This window comes from the organism of the source record quoted next, unplaced genomic scaffold (genome assembly GCF_019419815.1).
Source record: "Pyrus x bretschneideri cultivar Hongxiangsu unplaced genomic scaffold, Pyrus_bretschneideri_v1 Contig49, whole genome shotgun sequence".
In the NCBI taxonomy this organism is placed as follows: domain Eukaryota; kingdom Viridiplantae; phylum Streptophyta; class Magnoliopsida; order Rosales; family Rosaceae; genus Pyrus; species Pyrus x bretschneideri.
The window spans coordinates 1,719,319-1,736,751 of NW_025999786.1; positions in this window are offsets into that span (position 1 = coordinate 1,719,319).

Genomic DNA, 17,433 nt, shown 5'->3' on the forward strand with positions numbered 1-17,433 from the left:
TACACACCCTACACTAGTTATATGTGAGAAGATTGATGTAAACATGAAAGACTAGTACTCACATAGGTTATAACAAAGAATGCACTTTCTGGAGTAATTAAACGTGTTTAGATATGATCTCATGAATGGAATGCTACTACTTAGATGCGAGAACCAGTGACACCATATGCTCATACCAAATTCAAACTCCACAATTGAAATGCACAACACTCAAGATAGAAGTAGAGGGTTGTAACGGGGCTTGGGGTATTGGCTAACAAGGAAAGGTAGGGATAAACAAAAGTTCTTTCAGCAATAATAAGTAAAGTAATGAAATTAAGACCTAGAATTCCCTTAGAATGCAGAAATCAACTTTTAAACAATTAGGGGAGATTCAAACAACTCGTCGGGCCTAATTCATTGTTTTGGGCCCTTACTTCAACAAACAATACTTTGGAACTCTTTTTCAAATTTTATTTTTTATTTTTTTTCTAGCCGTGCCTATGGCACATCAACTCACATCAATAAAAATTCCCCCACACTTATTTCCTGCAACACATTAATCAAAAGGAATTCCTTGCTTACTATGCTTCAAGAACAAGGGTAAGGATGGTCCTAATCTAGGCTAGGTGAGGATAATGCGGGTTAACAAAGAATATGGGCTAACACGGCTCAATGGGGTTAAACTTAAACACAAAATGAGTGAAGGGCACATGGCTGTTTGGCTTTGATGGTAGTCACTACACAACTTCATCTTGAATATGTGGTATGCAAATCAATGACATGCTTTGAATGAAATGGGCATGAGTTCTAGCATTTGGAACTAAGTGATGAAACGCCTTCTAAGTAGTAACCAAACAAAGAATAATGAGATCATGCAACGACTTTAGAAAACAATGACGCACAGATTATTACTCTCCAAATAACTTTTAGGCTCAAGTCTCACAGGGATGTAGCGTTTGTTTGAGTTCCTTCCTTCAAGCATGTTACAAAAACTAATTTTTATTATTTGTGATTACATGTGAATTCGTAAACTATAACGACAACCAAGCATAAACCAAAGAGTATATCAAACGTCCATCCATGTTTGTAACTTTCTTTAACCATCATGCAATTAAAAACCAAATCCTCATCATTGTGTTGGAAGGTGACCTACGACACAAACACACAAAAACAACTCTTTTTGGGTTTTTCAAAACAATTTTTCAAATTTTTATGGTATTTTCGGATTTTTAAGTCAACACACACTAAAACAGTTTAAAAACATTTTAAAACAGCAAGGAACAACACTTGAAGTTATGGGTGATAAAATCCAACAATTTTGCATCAACATACTTAGTTACCCCCCCATACTTAAATCAAACATTGTCCTCAATGTTTTAAGCTTAAAACACACCAAACAAAAGAAAACATATAAAACAACAACTAAACATACTAAACATACTAAACATGGCAGAATGTATCTATCAAAGAGAAGAGTTTTAGAGATGCAAATCTGGTTGTGGAGTGTAAATTCCATCTTCTCCTTGGTGATTGCAGTGAGGCTTCATCTTGAGTGATTCCACAGGCTTACTCTTGAAATGCGCTGCTCCCATCGTTGATTTTCCTTTGTGCTACTCGTGAACTGGGTAGCAGGCTTCCTTTGGTCTCCCCCGAAGGTCTGAGCTTCCTCCTTTTATCTGTTTCTTTGTTCAATCTCTCCAATTCGTATTGAAGAGGGTTAGAGGATAGCTCGGCAAAGCTAGGTAAGCAACCAGGGAATAGAGTCCAGATAGACTCCAAGTGCCGGCTGATTGCTTCTTTCACTTTGTCATGCAAGTAATATCAAGGACAAAGGAAAAGACAGGGAAAGAGCATGATATGAGATACCTTTGCTTTTGCCCTTGATGATATGAGATACCTTTGCTTTTGAAGAAGCGGTGAATGAATCAGCACATGTATTTGTGGTGCTGTTTCCTCCTGGGTCATCTGTACTCCAGGCATCTGGTATCATCTTTGGGGAAGAAGAAAGAATGGAGTATTTCGAAAGGCTTTGCTGGGAGTGCGCCTTCAGAGGTGAGAAAGAGTTGGGCATTTTCTTCAGTTCTGTCTTGCCAAAAAAAAAATGAAGGTCGACATATATAGGGAATTCAATAGCAAGTGGTGATACTGTTCTTTTACCGTTGTCGACAAACATTTTGATCTCGCAAATCCGGCTTTTTTGGAATAGTGACGACTCTTCGATCTTTGAAGACGCCTCTTCGATAAAGCTGCACGCGTTTTCTGAAAAGCAGATAAAGCGTCGCCGAACTTTGCGCTTGTCGGCTAAAGACGTGTAGTTGCGATGATGGCCTCCACGTGTTGAACGCGATTTCTGAAAAGCCGAGGCTTTTTGAATTTGTGGACGCGTTGCCTTGGCTTTTTATAGAGCTATCGATCACCGCCAACTTACACACTCTGAAGATTTTCCATTCTTGAAACTCGTCTCCAGCCCTTTTGAAAATCTACTCCGTCCACCCCTTTTCTTTTAACTTCGTGAACAATGGCTAGCTCATCCAACCCATCGAACCTTTGCTTAGATTTGAGTCTAAGCAGTGATCCGGTCGCGTCTCGTCAGGGTAAGGTATGGTGCCCGTCTTTCTTATCTTCCCATGGCCCTCTTACAGATGAGGACTCTGTGATGACGGATCCCACAACGGCTATGATAGTGGCTCGGAACCTCCTCACTCCCAAAGACAGTCAGCTGCTTTCAGGACGGTCCGATGAGTTGGCCGTTCAAGAATCCCTGGCTCTGAGTGTTCAGTGCACTGGCTCTGTGTCCAACATGGGCCAACGCCTTCTTGCTCGCTCCCGACAGGTTGAATCCTTGATGGCGGAGGTGGAGAGTCTTAAGCAGGAGATCAAACAGCTTAAGTACGAGAACCGAAGTTTGCACGTGCTTGCCAACAATTATTCAACAGGCATGAAGAGGAAGCTTGATGAGCTTGATGACCGTTAACGGTTTGCAGCTTTCTTCCAGAGGCACCTCTTTCCTGGGTCATCCAGCGTTCCACCAAGGTTTGGGGCCTTGAATGATCTATCTTCGGTGCATCCCGCTCCGATGCCTTCCGCTTCGATACCTCCTGTTCCGATACCTCCTGTTCCGAGAGTGTTGCCACGTAGTGGGGCCTCAAGTACACAACCTTTGTGAAGACTCCATCTTTCTGCCAATTTTTTTTTTTTTTTTTTTTTTTTTTTTTTTTTTTTTTGTAATCACTCGGAAATCAATAAACAAGTTTTATTCACTGTATTGGGTTGCCTCCCAAGTAGCGCTTTCTTTTACGTCTTGCAGCCGGACGAAGAATCCATTTACTCCAAATTGGAGCCCACGGTACCCAAGGGGGTGTCATCCACGGTGTGCTCCACAAAGTTCTCATAATAGGCCTTCAAACGATGCCCGTTCACCTTAAATTCCTGTCCCGTTTTCAAGCTCTGGATTTGGACTGCACCATGAACAAAAACATTAGTAATAACAAACGGTCCAATCCACTTAGAACGTAACTTACCGGGAAACAAACGTAAACGGGAATTGAACAATAGCACTTTCTGCCCAATGGAGAAGGATTTCCCACGGATCATGTTGTCATGGAAAGCTTTGGTCTTTTGCTTGTAAATGCTTGCATTCTCGTACGCCTCGTGCCGTATTTCATCAAGCTCATTCAATTGGAATTTCCTATGGCTTCCCGCTTCATCTAAGTGCATGTTGAACTTCTTGACGGCCCAAAGAGCTTTATGCTCCAACTCCACGGGAAGATGGCACGCCTTGCCATAGACAAGTCGAAAAGGGGACATCCCAATGGGGGTTTTGTATGCCGTACGATACGCCCAAAGTGCATCATCTAACCGTAAACTCCAATCCTTTCTTGTTGGCCCAACGGTCTTTTCTAGGATTTGCTTGATCTCTCGGTTGGAAACCTCGGCTTGGCCATTTGTTTGAGGATGGTAAGGTGTAGAAACCCTATGGTTGACACTGTATTTCCTCAATAATGCCTCAATGGTCCGGTTGCAAAAATGAGACCCTCCATCACTTATGATTACTCTCGGCATTCCAAACCTAGCAAAAATGTTAGTTTTCACGAAATCTGCAACCACCTTAGAATCGTTAGTACGGGTGGCTTTTGCTTCCACCCATTTAGAAACATAATCAACGGCTAGCAAGATATAAGTGAAACCATAAGATGATGGAAAGGGACCCATAAAGTCAATACCCCAAACATCAAAAATTTCAACATTTAGGATAGAAACCTGCGGCATTTGGTCTCTTGCACTAATACCACCCATTCTTTGGCATTTATCACATGTTAGGCAAAACGTTCTAGCATCCTTAAAAATACTAGGCCAATAAAATCCACATTGTAACACTTTGAGGGCCGTGCGTTGTGTGCCAAAGTGCCCTCCACATGCATATGTATGACAAAAACTCAAAATTGAATGACATTCAGAATCATGCACACAACGACGTATAATCTGATCGGGACAAAATTTCCATAAGTACGGATCATCCCATACATAAAACCGTGCATCATGCCTAAGTTTGTCACGTTGGTGCCTATTGAGCTCATTTGGAAATTGTTTAGCCACCAAGTAATTCACTAAATCTGCATACCATGGTTCACTTACCTCAATGGATAGCAGCTGCTCATCGGGAAAAGTTTCAGGGATAGGTACGGCATGTTCATTCTCCTCGTGGATCATTCGGCTTAAATGGTCAGCCACTACATTCTCGCTTCCTTTCTTATCCCTGATTTCAATATCAAATTCTTGAAGAAGAAGAATCCAACGGATAAGCCTCGGCTTTGCTTCCTTTTTCGTGAGCAAGTACCTCAAAGCTGCATGATCAGAATAAACGATTACTTTAGTACCAATTAAATATGAACGGAATTTATCTAAAGCAAAAACCACAGCTAGAAGTTCTTTTTCAGTCGTGGAGTAGTTCAATTGGGCATCATTGAGAGTCCGAGAGGCATAGTATATGACATGCGGCCGCTTGTCTCTTCTTTGTCCTAGAACAGCTCCTAATGCATAGTCGGATGCATCGCACATGAGCTCGAACGGAAGGCTCCAATCTGGAGGTACAATAATGGGGGCCGAGACTAGCTTCTCCTTGAGTTGGTTAAATGCCGAATTACACTCTTCATCAAACTTGAATGGCACATCTTTTTGAAGCAATCGGCAAAGAGGGTTGGACATCTTGGAGAAGTCCTTGATAAAACGCCTATAGAACCCTGCATGGCCAAGAAACGAACGTACCTCTCTAACCGAAGTTGGAGAGGGTAAGTGGCGAACAAGGTCTACCTTAGATTTATCTACTTCAATGCCTTTTTCGGAAATGATATGGCCTAGAACAATACCTTGCTTAACCATGAAGTGGCATTTTTCCCAATTAAGTACAAGATTAGTTTCAACACAACGTTTCAAGATTAAAGTCAGATTATTCAAGCAATGATCAAATGAATTGCCAAACACGCTAAAATCATCCATGAATATCTCAATAATCTTCTCCACATAATCAGAGAATATACTCACCATGCATCGTTGAAACGTCGCCGGAGCATTGCACAAGCCAAATGGCATGCGTCTATATGCAAAAGTGCCAAAGGGGCACGTAAATGTTGTCTTCTCTTGGTCCTCCGGAGCGATCACAATCTGGTTATATCCGGAATATCCATCAAGAAAGCAATAAAATTCATAACCGGCTAACCTTTCCAACATTTGGTCGAGGAATGGTAATGGAAAGTGATCCTTCCTTGTCATGGCATTTAACTTCCTGTAATCAATGCAAACACGCCAACCAGTCACAACACGAGTGGGGACAAGCTCTTGTTCTTCATTCTTCACCACTGTGACGCCAGACTTCTTTGGAACAACCTGCACAGGTGACACCCAACGACTATCAGAAATAGGATATATAACACCACAATCAAGTAATTTTATAACCTCCTTTTTCACTACTTCCATCATAGGTGGATTAAGGCGACGTTGAGCTTCACGAGATGGCTTGGCTTCCTCCTCCAAAAGGATGCGATGCATGCACGTGGTGGGACTAATGCCTTTGATATCCGCCAAAGTCCATCCAATGGCAGATTTGTGCTCTTTTAACACCCTTATCAACTTGTCTTCTTCTTGAGCCGTGAGTAAGTTTGAAATGATGACGGGTAGCGTTTGATCTTGGCCCAAGAACACATACTTCAAGTGACTAGGTAATGGCTTTAACTCAAGTGTAGGTGGCTGCTCAGTTGATGGAAGTAACTTGTTAGTCAAAACCGAATCTAAAAGTGAGATTGGAGACTTACCAGAGTGGAAGGGCAATGACTCGAGGGCAGCGACCATTTCAAGTACTTCATCACAAGGGGGCACGGCAATATGGTCAGATTGCATGCCGTGGGTTGCCAAGACTCCCTCACACTTATTTCTTGTTCCTATGCCGTGGACTAAGGCTACCTCAAGTGCATCTTCGTTCATTTGATCCAAATGCACCTGTGCCAAAGAATCAACAATATCAATAGCAAAACAAGAATGGTCCTCAATTGGATGTTTAATGGTTTCAGAAAGATTAAAATGAATAATGTCCCCATCAAACTCCATGGTCAATGTTCCCGTATACACATCAATCTTTGTTCTTGCTGTTTTCATGAAGGGACGGCCTAGCAAGATTGGCAATGATGGAGCATGGCTTGAATCCTCCATGTCTAAAACATAGAAATCTGCGGGGAAAATAAGGTGATTGACCTGCACTAAAACATCCTCAAGGACTCCCTTGGGATAAGCGTTAGAACGATCGGCCAATTGAATTATAACGCCATCTTGTTTTAACTCACCAAGGTTCATTGATGCATAAATGGAATAAGGCATGACATTTATGGATGCACCTAAATCAAGCATGGCATGTTCAAAACGATTATGTCCAATCAAACAAGGAATCGTGAAACTACCGGGGTCTTTGCACTTGGTAGGTAGTTTACGTTGCAAAACAGCGGACACATTCTCGCTTACCTTCACTACCTCTTTGTTTGCCCTTCTTCTCTTTGTATTGCATAGGTCCTTGAGGAATTTAGCATACTTTGGAACCTGTTTGATTGCATCGAGAAGCGGTATGTTCACTTGCACCTTCCGGAACGTTTCAAGAATGTCCTTCTCGCTTTCTTCCTTTTTTTCTTGCATGAACCTGCGAGGAAAAGGTACATTGGGCAGATTAGGACGTGAAGTACATGAATTTGAACTTAAATTACCTGATTTGGCCGAGTTAGGGTGATTGGAGGCCTGCGGCATTGGGTTTTTCACTCTTTCCGTGGGTGAGCTAGACACTTCCTTAGGTTGTGTCGTCTCTTCATCTACTTCCTGGGCAGATTTGGAATTGTTTGGCTCGGTCCCAACTTCTTTTCCACCCCTTAGGGTGATGGCCTTGGCGGATTCGAATCCTCCCTTTGGATTGACTGTGGTTGAGCTAGGAAGCTTTCCTTTATCTCTAATCTGTCCAAGGAACTCAGAAATCTGCCCTATTTGTTTCTTCATATCCATCATCTCCTTCTCGTTATTTTCTATCCGGTTGTTTTGATTTTGCAACCCCTGCGAAATAGAGGTTAGTAATTGCATAGCTTGATTACTTTCCAAGGACGTACCTGAATGAGATGATGTCGAAGGTTGTTGGGATTGTTGGGGTGCATACGGCTTGGAATAAAAACCAGGGGGGTTTGGCCTAAATCCTCCTTGTTGGGCAGCTTGTTGTGGCTCCCTCCATTTGAAGTTTGGATGGTCCCTCCATCCGGCATTGTAAGTGTTCGAATATGGGTTGTTTTGATTTTGTCCTTGGAAACCAATTGCATTGGCAGATTCCCACCCACCATTCTCGATTAGTTGAGGGCACTTGTCGGATGGATGCCCTTGAATTGAGCACACGCCACAAACTTGGTGTTCTTGTGCTTTTGGACCAATCACAACCTGAGAAACAAGAGAAGTAAGATTAGCAAGTTGTGATTGAATTTCAGAAATAGCACTCACCTCATTTACACTTTGTTGCCGTGGGGCTTCGCTTTGGCCCACTCCTTCATATTGTTGAGCGTTGAGCGCTCAGTTGGCTATGAGAATCTTGGCATCCCTTGGTGTTTTGTCCACCAATGCTCCTCCCGCTGAGGCATCAAGCATTTGACGTTCGATAGGAAGGAGGCCCTCATAGAAATATTGAAGGAGAAGTTCCTCCTTCATTTGATGTTGAGGACATGAAGCTACAAGGCCCTTGAAGCGCTCATGATAAGCCGGGAATGTCTCACCATGATTTTGTTGAATACCACTAATTTTCTTCCGTAGGAGAATCACTCTCGAAGTAGGGAAGAATTTCTCCAAGAAAGCACGCTTCATACTCTCCCACGAAGTCACAGTTCCCGGGGCTAGTTCATAGAGCCAATCTTTGGCCTTGTCCATAAGTGAAAAGGGAAAGGCCTTCATCTTCAATATACTCCCATCCACAGTGACGGGGGTCATGCTCGAACAAACCACCTCGAACTCCTTCAAGTGTTTGTTGGGGTCTTCCATAGACAAGCCATGGAACTTCGGAATATGGTGTAACAAACTGGATTTGAGTTCAAACACCTCAGTTGTCCCCTCTGCAGCCGTGGGGTATTGGATACAAAGAGGCAATGCATTATCCAAACCCGAGGCCGAAAGCTCCTTGATGGTTCTATTATCTGCTGCCATGGCTTGTTCTTCTTCAAAAATCTGATCCGTGGGCTTTTCTTCTATACCTACTTCTTCCTCTTTAAGCCCAGGTTGTGGTGGCTCTTGTTGACTCCTCGTTCTCCTCAAAGTGCGTTCAAAATCACCGTCAAAGTCGAAGATGTTCTCTATAATAGGCTGAGAGCTACGAGTCATACACAGTACCTGAAAAACAAGAAAACAAACAAACTAAGAATCTAAAATAAGAATGCACGAAAAACAAAAAATAAAAAAAAATAAACATAAAGACAAAGGATTAGCAAAGTTGCTAATCCCCGGCAACGGCGCCAAAATTTGATGTGAGAATTACTTGACACTCAAATTAAACCCTCGTTTGACAATTGTAGTAGAATGGATAAGTGAGGGATCGTTCTAGACCGGGGATTAGGAGGGCTTGCTAAAACCTTCTAAATTGACTTAAGAACGTAAAAACAATATAAAACACTAAACTAGACTCAAAGAATGCAAAACTAAAATTTAAAACATTAAGACAAACCAAAAGACTCAAAACTAATTTTGGACGAATTTAAGATTATGGCTTGATTCAAAATACTTTAAAACATAAACTAAACAGATTCTAAGCACTAAAGAACAAGAAAGTAAAAGGGGGGGGGGAAAAAGTTTTGATTTGACGAAAATTGAAATAACAAAACAAAGTAACAAACTAAGCGGAATGTAAATATGAATTTGTGATGGAATGAATGGAATGAAGGCTAGCTAAGGGGTTCTTCTCCACACATGTTATACTTGCATACAAGATTGATTCTCAGTTGGTCTTTCGATAAATTATGAAACTCAACACTCCGGATTAATTAGGTCCGCTTAAATTAACCGTCAAGTTTTCCTTAAGTTAATGAATTGGATGGGTTTGCGCAACGCAATTCACAACATTCTCCAAAAGTCCTTTACGTGAACAGCACAATAAAGATACAATCAAAGATCATTAAGTATTATGAAAACTATAAGTGTTGACGAGGCATTCGTTACTATGATGAGCATGAAACTCGTGCCAAGAATTCATTTAACACGATTGTTTATAAGCAACCTCCACTACTTGTGAATATAAGTTCATAACGATTAGGTGAAAATCACTTATATTCTAGCGTCATATTTATGCATGAAAATTAAGCGCGCATTCTTAATAAACATTCATAAATAAGTTATCAATCAAACGGTTAAACAAATTGAATTCACAACTTATGAAATTCCAACGAAAGTTAATCAATTCATATTGCAAATATAAACATAGTTTCGAATCACCCCCTAGCTAAAGGGGGTTTAGTTCCTCATACCTTTGAAATCAAAGAAACACCTAAACATTCCAACAACTCAAAACTTGAATTGTATGAACGTTTAAGCACTCTTCTCTTCCATTCCTTATACGTACAAAACAAAGAGAATTAAAATGAAACTTTGAAATCAAAGAAACACCTAAACATTCCAACAACTCAAACTTGAATTGTATGAACGTTTAGGCACTCTTCTCTTCCTCGTTGTTGTAGCACAAGGTTTAAGGATAGGTTGTGTGATGGTATGAAATGGAAGGAGAAGTGTTTGTGTATTGCAATGGAAAATGAGATGATTTGGTGAATGGAATGAATGGGTATTTATAGGAAGAGAATGGGTGTTAATGGATGTTTGTTTAAGGTATTTGGTGGAAGGGAAAAGGTGTGGATGGTGGGAATTATGGTGGATGGATGGTTTAGTGGATGTAGTTTAGGGTTTATTTAGGTGAATGTGGATGCATGGATTAGGAAATGATAATGGGATGGTGTGGAATTAAAAGCTAAAAAAATGGGATAATGGGCATTTAAGTGTGAATGGAATGGTGGGGGGGACGGCAATAATGGGAATTATGGTGGATGGATGGTTTAGTGGATGTAGTTTAGGGTTTATTTAGGTGAATGTGGATGCATGGATTTGGAGGAAGAATTAGGGTGAAGGGCTTAATGCATGGATTTGGGCCTAAAGCCCACGGCAATGGCTCTAAAATGGGCTAAGGTTAGGGTTTAGGTGCGGCATAGGCTTAGGGTCCACAAAGAGTTAGGGTTTAAGTCATCTAAAAGCCCAAAGCCAAGAATAGAAACTCACGACAATGGAAACCTCCAAGAATAGAAACTTCCAACTTTAGAAACTTGGTTGCCAATTCCGACTTCTTTGCTCTTCACTTTCATTTCTTCATTTCTTGAACTCCTTTGACCTTCAACCACGTTCATTCCTCGTGCTCCATTTACATACACCACATTCCAGCTCAGTTTTGCTCCAAAAGCTCCAAATTGCATCATTTCATGTAATATGTCCTTTAAACCTGAAAATACATGAAAGTAGCTTAAAAGACTACTTTAAGGAAGAAAACATAACAAAAATGCATAAGAACTAGCTAACTAAGGCGCATAAATATGCTTCTATCAAATACATAAATTAAAAAAATAATAATAAAAACAGAGAGGACAACCGCTGGTGCACCCTTTTGAGCTTCTGCATTCACATTTATGCATATCACACCTCCCCTCCCTTCGCGTGCTCCCTGGCTCAAGAGTCTCCTTAGCATTTTTTTTTTTTTTCACATATAAATACATGCTTTTGGTTTACACGGGTGCTAATTGTTAATGGGCAACTTCCAAGCAGGGATGCATGCTAAGAACATCATCATATATGATAGTTTATTAAAGAGTGTTTATGTGTCTAATGTTGATCGTCTTATTTTATTTCGAAGACAAAACCTCAGATGGATAAATAGGTAAATGAATGTTTGGAAGAGAGATCTCTATACGTAACTTTGGAGATGGGATTTTTGATGATCTTGTAGGAGTCGACAAATGCAAGAGCGGAGCCCGGTCTCTGTGTCCTCATAACATCAACCAACGACTTCAAGTGAGTATTGAAGGGATGAGCTGCCCGGCCGGTTCATTTTCTGCATGCAACCATTATGTGTTGGTCGGCTCATCCGCACCATAGGATTACATCCAATTGGATTTCTTTTACATCGTCACCTCAAACTCTCGAGTTCCCAAACTGTGCAACTTCTGCAATCATCACCAAAATTGATGACATATTTATATGCATATAATTGTTGTCTAGCTTGTGAATGTAGAAAAATAATTTCTTTTCTCAAACAAAAAAAAAAATCTTGCAAAATGTGGTGAAGTTATTACTTTTACAAGCCAATTTATTTTTTGAATTAGCCTTTTAACCAAGTATATGTCAGAATTTTTGAGTGAAAACTTTCTTTCATTTCATTTGTCCTATATTAATCAAGTTGGGAAGTTTTACACACTTTATAACATCTTGTCCATAATACAAAGTGATGATTGGAAAGATGGACTATCGGAAGCAATATTGGGCTTAAACCTTGGGTTTGGCTTGGGTCTGTGATAATTTAATATATAATTAAAATATATTTAATTGTCAAAAGATGGACTTTGGGCTCGGACTCTAATATTAAATTTAATAATTAATTTTTTTTTTCTTAATTTTTTTTAATCAATAGAGTCTGAGACGATGAAGGAACGTCAAGAGCAACACACACCTCTGAGCAAATGACTTCCAAAAGTTGCATCCCATATTCATACTTGTTGCGAACAGGTATATGTGAATTGTGTGTGTGTGTGTGTGTGTGTGTGTATCCATCTGCATGCATGACATTTAGAACAAAGAAAAAACGAATTCTCCTTCCAAAATCCCAAAACCTTCTTGCTGAAAGAATTACAAAGATATTCGCCATAATGCAAGTTTTCCGGTGTTGGAATCCTAGTTTGATCGTCAAATCCTGATGAATCAAATGTCCATAAAACTACAAGCTCTGAGTAGGGACGAAATTCTATTTCAAAAATATTATGGTATACAAGCCTCGATCACTATTTTTATCTGTATAGTGTCTTATATCAATGTAGTTTCAAATAAGTATAATCACTCACGGATAAAACCTTGTTAAACATCCATCCATGAACCACACCTGGTGATTCAAAAGTCGGTAACGAGAGCTGCTTTTATACGAGCCATATTAGAAGGTGGAGATTTGATATCGAGTGTAAAGCTAAACACTATTAGCCACTTAGGGGGCGTTTGTTTAACCGGATTAAAGGGTACTGGACTGGACTAGACTAGACTGTAGTCTCTTGTTTGGTCTGGATAAGGATTAGGTTTAATGGGACTAAAGGGGACTTGCCCCGACTGAACGTTTCACTAAACGTTCTTAAGGAGACCCCTCGATTTCAAGCGGACTGCTAGTACCGTTCTCTCCCCCGCCGCTGATCCCTCGTCGTCTCCCTTCTCCTTCACTTCTCCCCTCTGATTCGCACCTTCGCCCACTCCTTTGGGCCTTCACTATCCCACCCAAAAGCCTAAACCCAGACCTCTATCAAAACTGAAAAAAAAATCCACTGATTCCCTTCATTTCTTCTTAGTTCAATTCACTATCTTTCTCAGCAAAATCGTCATGGTTGCAACCACCAGACCACCACCAGACAACCATTACTAGAAGCTCGCCGTCGATCTCCGCATTCACGCGCAACCCAGACGCAAGTCGGGACCGAAAGCGTACTGAATGCTCAAGCACCTGCGAATCCCCACATAAATTCAAAACAAAAAGGCAAAATCAGCAGAGAATCCTGAGATTTTTTGAGAAAATCAGAGGAGGCGCTACGTGGAGAGCTTGGATGAATCCTCCACGCGAATCTTCTGCATAAGGAAAAGAGGGAGAAGTTAGGGATAAAGTGGACGAAGGGAAAAAAAAGGAAAGGGGAGGGAGAGAGTTGCCGGAAGAAAATAGGGAGAAGTATGCAGAGAGAGGAAGAATATTCTAGAAAAATGGTGAAACAGAATAAAAAGAGGGAGATGAGAGGGAGAATGGCGAATGAAAAGAGGAATAGGCTAGATAGATAATTTTAGGAATAAATAAATAAAAAGATTTTGGCCCTTACAGAAGGATATATGATTCTAGAAACAAATAAAATGATAAATTAATAATAAAATATTAATAAATATAGATAAAATAATATAATATTTGAGTTAGATAATTATCCAACTTCTTAGTCCGACACTGTACCAAACGCTTCACTAAACTAGTTCAGCTTAATCTTGTCTAAGCCAGTCCAGCTTAATCCCTTAAGCTAATCTAGTCCGAGACGGTCCGGTGCAACAAACGCACCCTTAAAGTATAACACTTTTAGAAGTAATGAAAGAACAAGGATTGTTTGCTCTCCTACTTTTGGTGCCCTCTCGTGTCCTCTTGTTTTGTGTGGTCACAGTTAGTCACGTTAACATTTTATATTTTTTTTTATATAGATAATAAGACAAAAATGAATAGTAATACAAAATGTTGACGTGGCTTAATTGTGATCACACAAACAGAAGAGTACGGGAGGGCACCTGAAGTGGGAGGGCAGACAATCTTTATCTGTAATGAAATCCGCCACAATGTACGGAGGGCATGTAGGTAGAGAAAATTCAGTGTGTTGGGGGGTTTGAGTGATTAACTTTATGTTTGTCTATGTATCTTCCAACAATTATCAATTACTAGTCTATCTGATTGCACTCCATGTCGTATATAAATAAAGCTTTAATAGCTACCATAAAAGGAGAAATCTTAAATGTTATTTTTACAAATGATCATATATATGCAGGTTGTAATACTAATCATTGAAAAACCTTGTAAGCAAGGAGGCCTTGTAGATTTTTTTTCAACTGATGACACCAAGCGAAATAGATATAAAGAATAAATGTCGTACTCTATTTGTTACGTAACAATATTTATGTCATTGATTGTGTTATTGATTCAAGGGGAGTGTTTTTTTCAATCTTGTTGTTAAAAGAATTTTCATTGCATCTGTAATAACACAAAATGGAAAAAATTTGAGGACTCACCATAAAATAAATTAACAATATAAAAAATAAATAAAGAATAATCTAACTACTTATGAACATATATAATATTCATTTTCTTCTGACGTGAGATTTATACTCTCTGTACCGGCTTGTATTTCGATTACAAGAACATGTCTTCTCCTTGTCGTGTTTGAATGATTAAATATGGTCGGTGTGGTTGTTGACTGTAAATGGTTCTTCTTGACTTGGTCACTGTTTCCCGACATTGAAGCAGACACATTACAGACTACAAATGCTATATCATCTACTACTCATCAGATTATTTACTACCTACGGCTGACCCGTTTTGTTTGAAACTATCACCAGTAGCATACGTTGGAACTGTATGCATTAAACAAAAGCTGACTAGTAAGGAGTTCAAATTTTCTCCACTCATATAGGTTGTGATCTCCAATTTCATGACAATTGTCACTCACTTAGTCCAACTTAACAGTATCACTTCCTTATCTGTTGAATTTCTTCAAACGGTAATGCTAAAGAAACTAAATTTGTAGGTAAAATTTGATAAACTAATTACATGAAAGTTGATGACTGGATTATTACTTAAGCATTGATAAACGTGCTCATTCATATTAGTGATATATCATTTTGTTTACAAATTTTGTCTTTTTAGCATTAACTTTTGATCAAATTCATAGTCACACACGGAGCAGTCCTTTCATTACCCTCCATAGCTTTGCTGATATTGGGCACATCACCACCAGTCCACCATTCTCAATAACAATAATAAAGTCTTATCTCACTAAGTGAGGTCGGCTATATAAATTCTAGACCACTATTACGCTCGATTTTGTGCTATATCTTCCATTAGATCCAAATAGTCAAAGTCCTTTCTTAGAGTTTCTTTCCAAGTATTTATGTCTTTCTCTACCCTTTTGACCCTGAGTTTCAGTCTCGTAATCACATCTTCTAACTGGAGCGTCTGTAGGTCTTTATTTCACATGTTCAAACCCCCTTAACCGATTTTTTTTCATCTTATTTTCAATCTCAGCCACTCCTAATTCCCCCTTGTTACTAATTTTGCCCTTTCTGATGTGCCCCCACATTCAATGAAGCAGTCTCATCTCTTTTTCAATTATTTTATATACCGACTAATTCTTCAAGGTCCAACATTTTGTGCCATAAAGTATCGCTGACATAAATGAAAAAGAATAGAAAAGCTTGAGGAGTGAGGGGAAATACCAAATTCATGGTTTAGGTAGAAAGTTATAGGAGGTGGGAATCAGAAAAATTTTGCCAAGTATGTGGACTTTTCTAAGAAATAATCATAAGGGAGAAGGAGAGAGAGAGAGGAGGAGGAAGATGAGAGGGGTGGTGATGGTGATGAGGTGGTGGTGGTTAGTATTGGGTGGGTGGGGGCGGTTTTTTATTTTATTTTATTTGAATAAACAATATAATCTACACTAAAAGAAGGAGTGGCCTAGTCTCACAATGATCTAGCAATAACGTGATTCAAATTCTCTTTTGGTGAGAACTGAACTTAAAACCTTTCACTTATAAGGGAGGATAAATACCAATAATGTGGTTCAAATTCATTTTTTATGATTTTTTTTTGGAAAAATTTATTTAAACCCAACTATCTTATCTTCAAGCCCAACTTACATATTTTTGCCATTAAAATCTCCATTTTGCCCCGACGATATTTAGAAAGTAAAAATAAATTAAAAGAACATGAACCCACATATCTACTCACCACTTTTTGGTGTCTTCTTCGCTAACGTCGGCGTCTCTTAACCACCTCCTCTTTCGTACTATCTCCCTCCTCATTTGTCCTTCTCCCTCTTCTATTTCTCACGCTCTTCAATCATAATGCCGACATCGGAGGCCTACAAGCATAGTCGAAGCTACGTGAGGGCAAGGAGTGGCGGCCGCCCTTCCATTCGCCAGAAAACATGCCTAGGCCACTTTGATTGAAGCTTGCACAGGTGGTGTGTCGTGGTAGTCCTTGGCTGAGAATGAGCTCCTTCCTGCAACTTCCATGTCAGGGCATTTGACATACGTCGTCGAGTCCGTACAAATAGAGACCAAAAGTCGTATGTCGATGAGTGTGGTGCTTTTGCTGCCGTTCAACTACTTGAAGCTACGTTTCCCGCAACTCATTCAAACAGTCGAAGATGTGAAGATCAAGAGTAACAAGTAGAAGCGCAGTGCTTGATAATGCAGAGGAGAAGCAGATTGAGAAAACCCAGGTGTAGAACCTCCTCTCTAGTTACAAGTTTCCGAGTGGTACAGAGCCAGCAATGCGGAGAACCACAAATGTATATGGCCGAGAAGGGATGATGGAGTCACCGACAAGGAAGGTGTTGAGCCGAAGAGGGATCATTTATCTTGTATGGACAGTTCGAAGTCAAAACTTGTGGAAACTGAATGGTGTGCCATATAATGCGGTTGTGATGCTAAAAGAATTTGAATTGAAGTTGCCATGGAGAACCGCTGGTGAAGCTTTCGTGGGGTTTGAGGTAGAAAAGAATCACTGGGCGTGGAAAAAGATTTCAGTTTTGTTTATTTCTTTTACCACTTTTAATCAGAGGGTGAATTAGGAATCTTAAGAAAATATTTTTTTGTATTGGGTGTAGAAAAATGTTGAATGGGTTCCAATAAAATTTTCCCTTTTCTTTTTAGAGTTTTATTTTTTATTTAGAGATAGTATCGTTGTTAAAGTAAGAGTTAATAAATGAAGAGTTGTCACGAAATAGATAATACTTCGCTACTTAATAATGAGTATTTCATACACTTAGGTACTTCATTTATTATGAATGGACATGTGTCAAAAATGAGTTTATAATATATTCACCAATAAGTACCTAAGTGTTCTCATCACGAAATTAAAAAGGCTACAAA